This window comes from Xenopus laevis, chromosome 3L, assembly GCF_017654675.1.
Source record: "Xenopus laevis strain J_2021 chromosome 3L, Xenopus_laevis_v10.1, whole genome shotgun sequence".
Classification (NCBI taxonomy): Eukaryota; Metazoa; Chordata; class Amphibia; order Anura; family Pipidae; genus Xenopus; species Xenopus laevis.
The window spans coordinates 115,946,545-115,962,210 of record NC_054375.1 but is presented as its reverse complement, the minus strand read 5'-3'; the positions used below and the strand labels follow the sequence as shown (position 1 = coordinate 115,962,210).

At 37.4% G+C, this 15,666-nt stretch overlaps 1 long non-coding RNA gene across 1 annotated transcript in view; it reads left to right on the top strand.

Moving 5' to 3' along the window:
- Window positions 1-9,012, top strand: part of LOC121401564 — an 85,550-nt gene extending 76,538 nt beyond the window's left edge. Inside the window, exon 3 of the long non-coding RNA XR_005966361.1 lies at window positions 8,241-9,012. This is a non-coding gene — a long non-coding RNA (uncharacterized LOC121401564). The remainder of the gene's footprint in view (window positions 1-8,240) is intronic.
- The last annotated feature ends 6,654 nt before the right edge of the window (window positions 9,013-15,666 follow it).

Below are 15,666 nucleotides of genomic sequence, written 5' to 3'. Positions count from 1 at the left end.
GTCCCTGCGGGTGGCAACCCTAGCAAATTGGCACGAGAGTTAGCCACTTTGCTCTTTAGTAAATCTGCCCCCATGCCGGTAATTGAGTAGCCATCACTCAAGATAACGGTGGCAAGGCTGACTTTTATAAGAAAGGTGTCATAAATCTTCTACAGAACTTGTTATGTTAACCTGTTCAATCACTAAGGTTTTCCTACTGGGCCAGTGTGGAGAACATGGCGCCATCTTTGTACCACTCTCAGATGTCTCTAGCGCAGACTCAGACTTGCAAATGTCAATGCAGTAAGAAAAAAAAAATACAAAAATCTAAAAGACATATTTATTTGAACTGGAGACAAATATCACAAGTGATATTGCCCAAAGCAACCAATCAGATCTTTGCTTTCTAACTTGTAGGTGACTGTTCAAATGGACAACATCACCGAAGATGTGTGTCTCCTTAGTTAATAAATAAGCACTTAAGGGTGTCAAGAGATGGCTGTGAGATGTAACAAAGATGGTGACACAGCACTGTGCTACAAAGTTCCCCAGGCTGGTGAATTTTTTCTTTATAAGTAGGCACTGGTGCGGAGAATTTACTTAAGTGTAATATCGGAGACATGATTGTCCATCATGGTGAAAAAAGTTTTCAGTGAGCAAATAGCTCGTTTTCTAAACAGAAAATACATTGTGCTGCTCTACAAATATCCCCCTCGCTGTTACAATACTTACAGCAATATATTTCCTTTATTACTTGCTATAAATATGGAAAATCTTTGGAATTTTTAAAAAGATGACTTTTCTGAAAGTAGGTTTCCTGGGGATTACATTTAACAGCATATTACTTATACAAATCCTCCCAATCAATATAATTGGTCGATATTCCAAGTGAATGTGAACAACATGACATTCTGGTAATGTACAAACCTGTTTTTCCCTCACAGATCAATACAATCTTAACAAATCTACAGTATTTTTAATTCTCGAGGCCAGTGTGAATTTCATAAAACTAGCAGAGGAGGCAGCTCATTTATTTGCTAGAGAAGCACAAAAGCATTTAATGCTGTTTCCATTCAGCAGAAATCATCCCATAGTGTGATGAGTGTTCCCATATATGTTTTTGCCAATAAAGATCTAACAGGGCAACCACCTTCAGGGCTAGGATGAAGGGTAGTCATAGCAGACTAGAGTTCCTCGCTAAAGGGATGAGGGCAAGCCTCCAGTATCACTCCCTGGACTCCTTCCTTAAAGTAAAATACTTAATCTACAGGATTTTCCTTCCTTTAAAGTCAAACTTTGTAGAACAGGGGAGGCATAGATATCCCACCATTAGGCACTGGAACAGACACACCTAGAGGCCCATTTATCAAAAGTCAAATTTTAAATTCATGTGGATTTTTTTAAGTTTAAATATACTCACAATTCAACTGGGAGGTTATTTAAGAAAAATTTTGAATGTCTAATATTCAATTGAATGGTTCTGACCAGAAAATTCGAATTGTATTCAATTTGTACAAACCAAGTTTTTCCCTTGAAAAAAAAATTTGAATGTCAGGAAGGCCATTAACATCTCCAAATGGCTCAACTGACCTCTGCCATTGATTTGTAAATTAATTTGGTAGAATTTAGGTGGTGAATATTCGAATAAGTAATGTTTTAGTGATGTGTGGGCCAGCCCGATACCAGAGGGACCCGCGAGTGATGTTCAGGCCGTCCTCGCATGCTTCTTCTCACAATTTGTCGCCACTGTGAAATGCCGGCTTCCAACTTCTGGGTTCGTCTTTTACAGACACTGTGCCTGCTTGCCCCGCCCTTTTTGTGACATCATCGGCAGGGTCGGGTCTATAAAGGCAACCTGGAAGCGTGGATGCGGATGGGCGCGGGCTAAGGGAGGGAGGGTTAGGGAAATCCCGACCCGCAGATCACTAGACTGTTCCCATGGTCGAGATAAATCTCCCATCTGAATTTCCATTAGAATACAGGGGATTCAAATTTGAATGTGTGAATTTTGACACTCGAAAATTAGAATTAGAATTCAAATTTACTATTCGACCCTTGATAAATCTGCCCCCTACTGTAGTTTCACTTCTGGATAACTTGGTGACAATAGTAAGGGAAATCATAACCACAAATAAAAGTCCCTGTGTATATGTGTCTTGAAACACTAGATCCTCTTTTGCACAGTACTGCAGTAAAGTAAGCAGGGTTCTTTAGATCAGGGGTAGGACACCATTAACTTTTCTGATGTTGTTGATCTTTGACTCCCAGCATACCCTGTCATACTCTGTCCTTTGGGTGCTTGAGGCATTCCAATATATGGAATGCCCTTTGGTTATCTGTTCCTTTAAAAGGATGTTGATTCTGAAGGAAAAAGAAAAGCACTGTCGTGGTTGCTGCATAATATACTTTTGGACTTAATTAATAAATATTGATATTTTAAAGTAACATAGAAGAAGTCTGAAACATGTATGGTTTTGTTACAGTTCCTATGAAGATACAATATTGAACCGATTTCCAGCAGTGACCGAACAGACTCAACTGGGTGCAACAGGGAGAGGAACTAGCCACACAATTACAAACATACAGCATGGCAAAAAGGAGAAGCAAAAATACATTAATGCACATTAATGTACATTAATATAGTAACATGTGCATAAATACACTTATAGAAATAAACGGTGATAAAGGACAGGGAGCACTTCTGCCTATAGGCTTTGCTCTGCACCTTCCGTCGTATTAAAAATGCAGTGCAAAGTGCAGAGCATAGTCAGACGCAAGGGAGCCCTGTACTTATCACCTGTCCTTAACACAGGATCCCAGCACTGTGCTAAGTGAGTGAATAACATGCAATCCAGGGGGGCCCTAACTCTCACCCTCTGCATGCAGTGTGCTAAATACATTGGATATTGGAATTGGATATACTGTTGATTGTAGTGCTACTCTTTGTACTCTATTCCATGAAAGTGCAGTTTGCACTTAGCACCTTGTCCCATATACAGTAAATGAGGTTCATTCAATTGTGTTTGACTATGGATGTCATTGTTTGAGTGGCTGTAGAGCACTGGCTGCTGGATGGAAAGAAAATAGCACAATGACCCATTCTTTAACCTGGATACAGTTGTATACAGCTAGGGGTTCTCAGCTCCTGTAACCTCTTGAGTTTGATTGTGTTTTGTGAGCCTGTCCTTTTGCCCTGGATCATGCAAACACAAAGATGAAAGTAGCTATTTGCTACAGGACAGGCAACAATTGCAGGCTTCCCTGGCACAAATGTAGATTTGCATGAAAAATCTACATTTGTAGTTAGTTGAGTTAAAGGATAGCCAGATGCCTAGCCAAGCAACTGGGTAAATCAGCAGGATATTGGCTTCTATCAAGCACGATATTAGCAGTGAAACAGGGATAGTGATGTCATGGTACAGACCACTCATTAGAACACAGGAAAAAGTTCTTTTCTGGAGGTTTAGAAATAAAAGAGGGAACAACATGAGTGGGCTATACAAGAATACAAACTGATATATATATTTAAATACATTTGTTATATAGTGAATAAAGTACCCACTCTTGTAAAACCACTGAAAAGTGTACAACAGGCCAGATCCTGGTTTATGGTGTAGATACAATTCACACTGCAAGCTGCACCCACATTGTTTCCTCCTGTGTCTACCACTACTATTTTTGTGGATTTGGTAACATGGCATATTTGTTATCTAAAGTGATGCTCCAAAAATGCATTGGAACTTCCCCTCTTTGCCCTCCGGGATGCCAACCTCTAGAATTTGGTGAATTGAGAGAGTCAGTAATGCCATGTTGCAATAGGGATTGTAACACCAGATAACTGAGCAAGGCAAGCACAGGTGAAGAGGCCACTATCTGACAGTTGCTAACACTTGAATTTTTACACCAGAATATAACCTTTCAGTTTAAAGGTTTAGTTGAAATGATTCCAGCAAGTTGCTGAATCAAGTGGTGTATGTCTTGGTAGTGAATCAATCTGGTTACACAGCTGGGCACACTGGTAGATCTTTGGTCCTTGTCAGTGGGGATATGTTGACTGACAACACCTCCTCTGTGCTGTGTTCTTGTATCCCCTTGCTGGACACCCAAGTGGGTTGTTGTGCTTTGCAGGCCCCGGTCCCACCACCTGCTTCTTTGCGATCTTGAGCTCAACTTGGCTCTGTGTAAGGGGTCAGCCTCCAGTACATACCACAGCCATGCTGCTCCATACTTCTCACCTGCTTCCCTCATCTTGGCAAGGACAAGAGTGAGTGTAGATGATGAAGTCATGGTTTGTGTTGTAATAGCTGGTGTGAACAATGCAGGGGTAACAGGATGAAATCTGGGAGAGAGGAGGAATGTGTACCCAGCGAGCCCTAAGTTGCACTGAATGGATTCTGCCTATTTAATTTCAAGTCACTGTCTGGTAACAAGGCAACTTTACAGATCAACACCCAGGCCCACAACAGCTGGGAATACCTCTGGATTATTCAGTTTGAAATTTGATAAATCAGCCCCAAAATCAGATTTAAAGCTATAGTCTGTAATTATTTTCTATTGACCTTAAATGAAAAAAAAAAGAGAGACAGATCACAGAAAGAACCCCCTCCTGCCCCTACTGGACAGGTGATCTTAGATGTATTTTCACTCATGCCAGTTGGCACAGGTGGAGAGGAAAGGCAGACTAACGTTTTGCCAAATTCATCTGATTGGTTTAACACACACCTGTAAAGTTTAGATACGCTCCCCAGTGTGTAGGACAGTGTCATCTTGCCATAAATTTCTGTACACACTGAACACAACAGGCACTACTACTGGAAGATTTCCATTATCCTTCCTTCTAAAGTCTGATTTAATCTTAGTTTAGCCTTAGCAACTTGCAATTAACTGCAAAATATATTCCAAATTATTTGGTAAGCCTACATTAAAATAATAAATAGTTGGATAATTTTTTTATAATGGAAAGTTGACGTTTTGCTAGAGGAGGTATAATGAATCCACACTTTGGGGCCGATTCACGATTCAGTCAAGGATTCGAAGTTAAAAAACGTTGAATTTCGAAGTTTTTTTTGGGCTACTTCGACCATCGAATGGGCTACTTCGACCTTCGACTACGACTTCGAATCGAAGGATTCGAACTAAAAATCGTTTGACTATTCCACCATTCGATAATCGAAGTACTGTCTCTTTAAAAAAACTTCGACCCCCTAGTTCGCCATCTAAAAGCTACCGAAGTCAATGTTAGCCTATGGGGAAGGTCCCCATAGGCTTGGCTAACTTTTTTTGATCGAAGGATATTCCTTCGATCGTTGGATTTAAATTCCTTTGTTCGATTCGAAGGATTTAATCGTTCGATCGAAGGAATTATCCTTCGATCGTTCGATCGAACTATCTGCGCTAAATCCTTGGACTTCGATATTCGAAGTCGAAGGATTTTAGTTCCTAGTCGAATATCGAGGGTTAATTAACCCTCGATATTCGACCCTTAGTGAATCGGCCCCTTATTGTATAACAGGGCTTTGATTTTGCATTCCTTGCTAACCGAGAGTTAATAAACTTGCAGCGAGATATGCTAGTTGGTTTTAGATTTGTCCTTAAAAACTAAAAGATGCTATAGTGCTATTTCAATGTGAAAATGGCCTATTGTCTTTACTATTTTTCTTTATTATCATATAAAAAAATAAAGCACTCTGATAAGACTGCTTCTTTTGTGGAATTTATCCTTTTCTATTATGTAGCTGTGAAGTTAGTTTGTCCTTGTGAAATAGTTGCATGGAAACCAGAAGTGTTCTCTCTCTCTCTCATACTGGGATTACAACACAGTGAAAGGGAGCTGTAGAGCTGAATTATATTGTCGTCACGTCTTGTCCAGTAATGATGATCAGAAAGTAACACAAATATGCTTAACCCCTGTTTAATTGCAAATAATTGCAAATAACAGATACAGCAAGGATCAAGGATGCCCAGACTCCATTCCTTTTAGCTGCTAATAATAACAATAATGCCCAGCATGCAGGAATATCTGAGCAACAGGTAGAAGTCACAAGATGCCCATGGAATAAATCAACGTGTAGCCCAAGGGGTTTTATGGAGTAGAGTGAAATGTCAGAAAGGGTCAAATGCACCGATGCTTTGGCTCTGGGGAGCAGGAATAATGTCACACGCTCTCTAGGCAATTCAGTAAAAAAGAACAAAACAAAACTTATCGGTTATCCTTGGCTTTAGTGTTGCCCAGAACCATACAAATGATATTACCTTACAAACACCTGCACACATTTTTTTTGTTTATCACGTGTTGCCATGTAAACAGCGGCACAGCACAGCTCAAAGAGCCGACCAGAAACACAGAAAGTGCCAACACTGGCAATATCATCCTTTAGAACTGCACAAACAGGCACCTACTGCTTTTATATGTTACTCGAGTTATTTTTGTTTGTGGCTATTGTGAGGTAATAAGTCTCTCAATAATAGGGATGCACCAATTCCAGGATTCAGCCCAATCATTGTGCATGGCCGAACCTGAATCCTAATTTGCATATGCAAATTGGGGCAGGAAGGTAAATCACGTCACTTTTCATCACAAAACATGGAAAACATTTTTCCCGTCCCTAATTTGCATGTGCAAATTAGGATATGGTACGGTAATCAGTCAAATCTAAGGATATTTGGTGCATCCCTACTCATTACTTTAATTCATGTTCAGAAACACAAATGTTTGCTTGTTTATTAAAGAATCAGGAATATAAAAAACGTCTTAGAATAAACTGAGAAAAAAATACAAATACCTCAAAACTGTAATACATTTATCATTTATTATGGTTTGAAAACCTCAAATTATATATAGTAATAATAAAAAATAATGTTTGAATTTTAGCTAGGACAGTTCCCACTGTTTTATATATGACCTTGCAAGCTTTTAGATGCCAAAGTTTACATTCAATTTTTTTTTTTACTTTTTTTTTGTTTGTTTTTAATAAACATCAAAAACTCTTGCTTATTCTCGCATTATTCAAATTCATGCTTTCTAGCACACAAAAAAATAGTGGAAAAAATAATAACCCATTAGTCTTTGGGGTTGACTTATCAACGTTGGAATTCGAATTTCTGCTACAATTCAAATATTTTTGCACAAAAACTCACAAATTAGAATTATATTTAAAAAAAACTCGACTGTTTGGTATTTATTAAGCACAAAAAAACTTGAATGTAAAACTCCAGCAGCTAAAAGCTTTCAAGTTAATATAGAAGTCTGTGGGAGTTGTCCTAGGCAAAATTAAAGCCATTTTTTGAATTCAAGACTTTTGAGGTTTTTTTTGAGGTTCAAACTCATAAATTCGAGGTATTTGAGATTTTTAAAACCATGATTGTATTCAATCGAGTTTTTTATTTCGATTTTTATAAGCAAACATTCAAGCTTTTTAAAATTGACTCTATTGGAAGTAGAAAAAAATCTCTAAAACCTCACAAATTAGATTTTTCATAAATAAGCCTATTAGTGATGCCAAAATAATTGGTCAATGTTGAAATGGAAATTTCTTTAAAATGATAACATTTTACTGAAATCTCATTATTTCACAAGAATTTGAACTGGTTTGATAACATTTTTGTTTTGTGATAAACTATTTTCGTTTGGCCCAAAAAAGTGTGGCATTCTCCCACCGGAGATTTCTGCATTTCAAAAGCTCTGAGCAGTAAATTCCTGGTTTAATATCTGTAATATTTTAGTTAAGTCGATGTCTTGGTCCATTATTAAAAAAGATCAAAATAATTGAAGTAATATTGGAAAAAATATTACCATAAAAGTTAGAGCTTTATACTCTATGTTTTAAGTTGAAAAAACTGTAATATTTAAATATTATGGGGTAGAAAAAGTGACATTTTGCACCTTAAATATTGGAAATGTGTCAGTCTATAACTATATAACCTTCTTGTTCAGTTCCAATAATGTTTATGAGTAGCAGTTTCCACTCTACGTTCACTAACCATAAAGCAGAATATAGGTGATTTTCCATTGACCAGACTTGTATGAATCCATGTGTGTGTGCAACAGATTCCAGCTATGTGATAGGCTCTACAGCTTTATAGAAGCTGAACCCTGCAGAGGCAAGTACCATAATCCGCTGTTCTTTCCAGCATTAAAGCTGTTAATTTAGTGAGCTAAAAAGCAAAAGAATTTTATACATCACGTTATGGCACAGCTTTAGCACCTCTTCATCCTAACATCTCTTTCTGATGAAATACATTTCTCTGTTTTTCTGTTTCAGGCTACGGAACATAGCAAAACTGGCTTCCGCCTTGTCAATGATAAAGACAGCAGGGGCTCAGTCCAATCAGAAATCTCATTTTCACCAAGAAAAGAGTGTAAACTAGAGGCAGAAATACCCCCCTGAATGAGAGTGGGAAGGAAAGCCTATAGCTAATCAAGGTGGCATTGATCTAAGATCACGACAGCTGGAATTAAAATTATCTTCAAAGGACGTTAGACAAACAAAAATGTACTGCGATTTGCTGGTCAGAATTCCTTTAAAAACTCGATTCTCTTCCGCAAGAACAATAGGAGGAATTCTAAGCCTGCTAAAGACATATTGTCTTCATTCCTCCTTTCCTACTATAGTGTGCTGCGGTAACATACCACCATACCATACAATCAGGTGTTGTTTATCTTTTACAGTACTCCAAGATACATAAAGGGGGTTATTTACTAAACTTTTTTTTTTTTAAACTGGAATTTTTTAAGATTTATAAAAGCCTGATGCTGTAAAAAGCCCGCAAATATCCGCCATCGCAGACCTGCCAAAGTTATGTATAAGTCAATGGCAGAGGTCCCTACCTATTTTGAATTTTCTGTGGTCTGCGCTGGGTTTACCCCGAAAATCTAACCATTTCGGGCTTTTTGGGGAAAAAGCCTGAAATAATCGAGCAATTCAGGAATAAAAACCCAGAAAAATCATATGTTTTGGAGTTTTTACCCAAACCAATTAAATTGAGCTTTTTTTAATAATAAATAAGATAAAATTGAGTATGGGAGATTGGTCGTGTTTTTTTTTTAATTAAAAAGATGAGATAAATTCGGATTTTAGTAAATAACCCCCAAAGTGTAACTTTTCAGCCCAATAGGGTTTATATAAATATGATAGATGACATCTGTATATAATAGTACCCATCAGGAATATGCAGCAATATGTTAGAGAGAGTGTTGGTGATGTCTATCGGTGTCTCTGGTTTTTCAAATTAAAGAGGAACCCTTTAGTGAAATGAATTGCTTATCAAAACACATCTTTTTACTTCAGTAAACGTTTACAAAGAGGTTGAAGTATTGCTTTCATGAGTCATTTGTCTTCTGTGATAATCCTTGCGGTACAGTAATTAATGCTGCTGTCTTGCAGTGCTGGGCTTCTAGTTTGAATGCCGGTACATGGTTTCCGCCCACTCTCCAAAAATATACAGCAAAGCGAGTTTGTTCTGGATAGAACTGAACATAGCATGTGTGAATGTGAAAGGGACCAGTTGTGAGCTCCACTGGGGCAGGGACTGATGGGAGTGATGTATAATCTCTGTAAATCATGTGTTGGGGCTATATAGATAAAGGATAATAATACATTTTCCAGAGCACTTCAGAGAAAGGCAGCAGTAAGAAGAATGTCATATTGAATGGTTATAATAAATGAAATGAAGCTTATATAACTAGAAATCTCTGGGACTTATGTTTTAGAAGGATAATTTAAGATGCATTCTATTAAGGCAAAATAAAGCATTCTAATCTAAGTTGTTTGTGTCCTTTTATAGATACTATATAATGCAAACTACTGGCCTAGCAAAGAATATTAAGGAAAGCTACAAAATTGATGAGAGTTCTATGCAACAAACTGATAAAGGTGCGAGCATCAGTCATGCCACTTGTTTTGGATGGCTAGATTGATAGGTTTTCATGAAAAGCAATGTTTTTCTATCTGAAGTCTGTAGGGAAATTAGGCATTTCATCTGAGGATATCTTTTCCCATCATCTGGAATCAGGCCCATAATCAGACACAATAGCTTGGCTGAACATTTTAGACGGCTTTTTCATTATTTGGCTCTTAGGATGCTACAGACGTAGATAGATAAACACACCAATAACTGTGATTCCATTTATATGCTCCTCATAACTGAATATTTTCATTTGAGTGTTTTGTAAACTAAAGTTATGTGCAATATTGATCCCTAAATATTCCATGGCAAGTAAGGAGCGTCATTGCACAAAAACATCTCTCTTATTCACTTCATATCCTGCATGGCTTGATTAATTTTACAATTATTATACGTTTCCCCCAAATGTTTGCAATGACTGAGACTCAAGAGCTGTGACGTACTGTATTTAAAGGAAAATGTATAACCCCAGAATGAATAATTAACCAACAATTATATTAAGTGGCCGAATAAAGTATCTTACCAAATCAGAATACATATTTATATATATATATAGTATATATATATGTTATATATATATATATATATATATATATATATATATATATATATATATATATATATATATATATATATATATATATAGATATATATAGATATATATAAATATTGCCAATAAATCAGTAAACATTGCCCTTTTACATCTCTTGTCTTGAACCACCATTTTGTGATGGTCTGTGTGCTGCCTCAGAGATCACCTGACCAGAAATACTGCAGCTCTAACTATAACAGGAAGACGTGTGGAAGTAAAAGACATAACTTCATTATTTGTCCATTAATTGGCTCATGTGACCTACATGTATGTATGCCCTTGTTTTGTTTGTGTGCACCGTGAATTGTATAGTCCCAGGGGGGCAGATCTTAGTTTTTAAAATGACAATTTTCTAATTAGGATTACCCAAAGGCATATACTACTACAAAATTATATTTTTATAGCTTATAAATTGATTTTACATATGCGCTGTTTTATGTAATGTAATTTTCTAGATACCTACATTGTTCAGGGGTATAGTTTTCCTTTAACACACTATACTGACTCCACTCAGTTATCTTTTTGCATTCATTCAATTCAAAATAGCTGAAGTGTTCTAGTGTTATAACATATCACTGAATGCAACTGGGGGTCAAGTAAGTCACTCCAGCACTCTGGTAACCATTCCACATGATGTAATGTAGCAAATCTCCATAAATATGAAACACAGTACTCATTAGGGCTAATCAATCAAATGGCAATAAGACAGCTGCTCACTTACTAACCTCTATAAAGCCACCAACTGCTGGCAAAGTCAAATGAAAAGTAATTTCATGTGCAGCCATCACTGTAACAGGGCAGATGCTCCAGCCTGATTCAGTCATCGTGATGCTTCTTCCATTGTTGAAGAGACAGCTTTCAGGGGACTACTCGGATGTAAGCGGTGACATCTTATTAAGCACCTCTGCTACCTACACCTTCAAGTTCATCCGCTCAATCAAAGTAACTGGAACAAATTTCCTGTGTAATCCATGAATGTGGCCGTGTGACTGCAAAGTACATAGAAGAATTAATAAGTCTTTTAATATCAAATCGAGGCAACGTCTGCATTGGTTATTGCAGAATGTCTCTTGGTTTTCTTGTTACTGTTACATTAGCACTTATAAAGAGCCAAATAACCCCAGAATTGCATGCCCTTGCACCCGAGTAAATGTAAACTTACCCTAATAGCCCAGGATAAGTGACAAGAACCAAAGTGAGGTTTTCTGGAGTTCAAACTACATTATACCCTTTATCAACAGTACATCATCCCATAAATGTATAACCTTAGTTATTTAAATAATATATTTGAGGAGATGACAAAGTTGAAAGCAGCAGCTACTTTACACATTGCTTGTGCATAGAATCTATTCCCATTCTAGTGCAGTTTGTGCTTTGGACAGTAAAAAGTGAAAGAGGAACACTTTTGAGCATGCAAGTAATCAAACTACACTGGGTCAGAACCAGTGATGTAACTGGTTCTTTTTAATGGTAGATAGCAACCACAGACACATTAGAACTTCTTGCTAAGCATTTTATTTTTATTGATGGTTCAGACTGCTTTTAGTTAACTTTTAGTATGTTATATAGAATGGGCAATTCCTACCAACGATGCAATTGGTTTTCATTTATCATATATTTTTTTTTAATTACAGGTATGGGATCCATTATCCAGAAACCCATATGTTCAGAAAGCTCCTAATTACAGAAAGGCTGACTCAATTTTAAACAAATAATCCAAACTTTTTAAAATGATTTCCTGTAATAATAAAACAATAGCTTGTACTTGATTCTAACTAAGATATAATTAATCCTTATTGGAAGCAACACCAGCCTATTGGGTTTCTTTAATGTTTAGTAGACTTAAGGTAGGAAGATCCAAAAAAGATTAGTTCCTCGGAAAACCTCAGATCCCGAGCATTCTGGATAACAGGTCCTATACCTGTCATGTCCTTCCTCTTCTATATCTTTCTAGCTTTCAAACAGGGGGCATTGACCCCAGCCGTCAAAAACTATTGCTTTGTGTAGGGCCCTCTCCTATTCATATTTCCGCTCTACAATTCAAACCACTGCCTGATTGCTAAGGGAAAAAATGACCCATAGAAACCAGATAGCAGCTGAAATACTAAAATAGAGAGCTGCTAAACTAAAAGCTAATTAACTGAAAAACCATACAAAATAAAGACCAACTGCAAATTGTCTCAAAATGTCAATGCCTAGTAAAAGTTAATTCAAAGGTAAACTACCCCATTAATCCTTTCTCAAGGTGCAGGTACAATTTGTGTTACTCTGGTACTTGCTGTATCATTGCTCCATCACTTATGTATAATTTGTCTTGATATTCAGCTAGATTATATTAATTACTTGGAGGCAACTTGTCTTCAAATGGAGTGAAAAGGGGATGGAGTGAAAAGAGAAGTTAATCAAAGGCTATCTGATTAAAATAGAGTTTCTGTAACTGGTTAAAATAACCAATAACAATAACACAGGTAGTAGTCCAATCAAGTTAGAAATCAGGGAAGAGGCTCAGGTGCACCGCCCTGCGCCTTTAGCATAGGGAGCAGACCAAACCAGAAATTTGAAGGACAGGCACTCACAAAGGCAATCTTCCACCAGGCAGTAAAATACTGTAAGTGAAATATTTATTGAAGTCACATCAGCATAGCCTTATGTGTTTTGTGTCACAAACAGTAATAGAGCCTATGACTAAAATAACCAATGAACAAGTTGTTGCCTTGCACCACCATTTAACCTGTATGCGTCTATAGTTATTTGTTTGGGAACCCCTCTCAGCCTGCATAATAGTTTACTCCATTTTCAACAAAAAAGATAACAATCTTTCATTTCCCAGGAACATGTGAGTACTGGGGTGTTTTTTGAACAAAGATTTTTAGTGAAGCAGTATTCAGTTGTATGAAATTAAATCAAATGTGAAAAACTGACAAAAATTATGTAATTTGCTAATTTGAATTCATGTAACTGCTCAATACTGATTACTGGCAATACCAAATTGGTTGGATTAACTCGTTAAGCCTTAAACTTCATAGGCAGGTGTGTCCAATCATGATAAAAGGTATTTAAGATGGCCAATTGCAATTTGTGCTTCTGTTTGACTCTCCTCTGAAGAGTGACAGCATTGGAGCCTCAAAGCAACTTTCAAAAGATCTGGAAACAATGATTGCACAGTATCATGGATTAGGGGAAGGCTACAAAAAGCTATCTCATAGATTTAAACTGTCAGTTTAAACTGTAAGGAATGTAATCAGATAATGGAAGGCCACAGGCACAGTTCCTATAAAAACCCAGGTCTGGCAGACCAAGCAAAATACAGGAGCAGCATATGCGGAGGATTGTGAGAATGATTACAGACAACCCTAAGATCACCTTCAAAGACCTTCAAGAACATCTTGCTGCAGATGGTGTATCTGTACATCGTTCTACAATTCAACGCAATTTACACAAAGAACATCTGTATGGCAGGGTGATGAGAAAGAAGCCCTTTCTGCACTCACGCAAACACAGAGTTGCTTGTTGTATGCAGAAGCTCATTTAGACAAGCCACAGTCATTTTGAAACAAAGTGCTTTGGACTGATGAGACAAACTAGATGAGACATAACTAAAAGTGCTTTGCATGGCGGAAGAAGAACACCGCATTCCAAGATAAACCCCTGCTACCTACTGTCAAATTTGGTGGAGGTTCCATCATGCTGTGAGGCTGTGTGGCTAGTTCAGGGACTGGGGCCCATGTTAAAGTCGAGGGTCAGATGAATTCAACCCAATATCAATAAATTCTTCAGGATAATGTTTAAGCATTTAAACAAAGTTGAGTTACGCAGGGGTTGGATATTCCAACAAGACAATGAACCTAAAAGGCATTTATGCAGAGGGAGAAGTACAATATTCTGGAATGGCCGTCACAGTCCCCCGACTTGAATATCATCGAAAATCTATGGGATGATTTGAAGCAGGCTGCCTATGCTCGGCAGACATCAAATGTAACTGAAGTGGAGAGATTATGTATGGACGAATAGTCAAAAATACTGCCATCCAGAATCCAGACACTCATCAAAACTATAGGAGGCGTCTAGAGGCTGTTATATTTGCAAAAAAAGGCTCAACTAAGTATTGATGTAATATCTCTGTTGGGGTGCCCAGATTTAGGCACCTGTCTAATTTTGCTATGATGTATATTGCATATTTTCTGTTAATCCAATAAACTTTATGTCACTGCTGAAATACTACTGTTTCCATAAGGCATCTTATATATTACAAGGAAGGTGCTACTTTAAAAGCTCAGCCAATGATAAACAAAACTCCAAAGAATTAAGAGGGGTTCCCAAACGTTTTCATACATTTCATATATACACATGCATTCCCCTTTATTGAAAGGCACGTGTTATACTAAATTCCTCTGCAAATTCACCTGCAGAATAAAGGAAACTGGGAGACTGTACAACTTTTTTCTTTTTTGTTAAATCCCATAGAAAAATCACACATAATCCAAAATTCAATTTCCCACTTGGGTGGCATGGGGATAGCTGCAAATTAAATTCTCTGTTGCCTCCTAGAGTGTTAGGGGCTCACTGCGCATTTCACTCCAGGTGACTCCAATGCTTTCAACAACTGCTCCTTATGCTCCAATAACTCCTCGCTGTCTCATCTCAACCTGCCAAAGCTCATGAGCAGCCAGACTTGATTCATGTCATACAACCACGGCACAGAAAACAATTTGGCAGAATGGGATAAATGATACTGTTACTGAATTGTTTCATTTCATCATGCATTTATATCATGTAGCAAAACTGAGGAACACGCTCTAAATCACCTAGAAACTGTTTTGGTGTGCAAAAGGACAACAACTTTAGGTAGAAATATGCATTTTTTCCATGTTCAAGCCTGTCTTTGAAACCTAATGGCCAAAGAACAATAAAATAATTTGGGGAATATGTTTTGAATAAATAGTAGGCATATTATAAGACCGTTGTCACAGTTCAACTGTTGTCTAAGGGTGAATGGAACATGATAATTCACTGCTGTTTAGAGCTACAACGGCTGTTTAGGGTTATAGATCACTGAGACCAAGACTGAAAGACAAACATTCCAGCATATACACACAAAGAAGGGTAAAAAGGGGCATTTTCATATGCTGATATATGGTGTAATGTTCATATTGTAGTATGAAACGCAAGGATAAAAAGCAACCCATTCACTT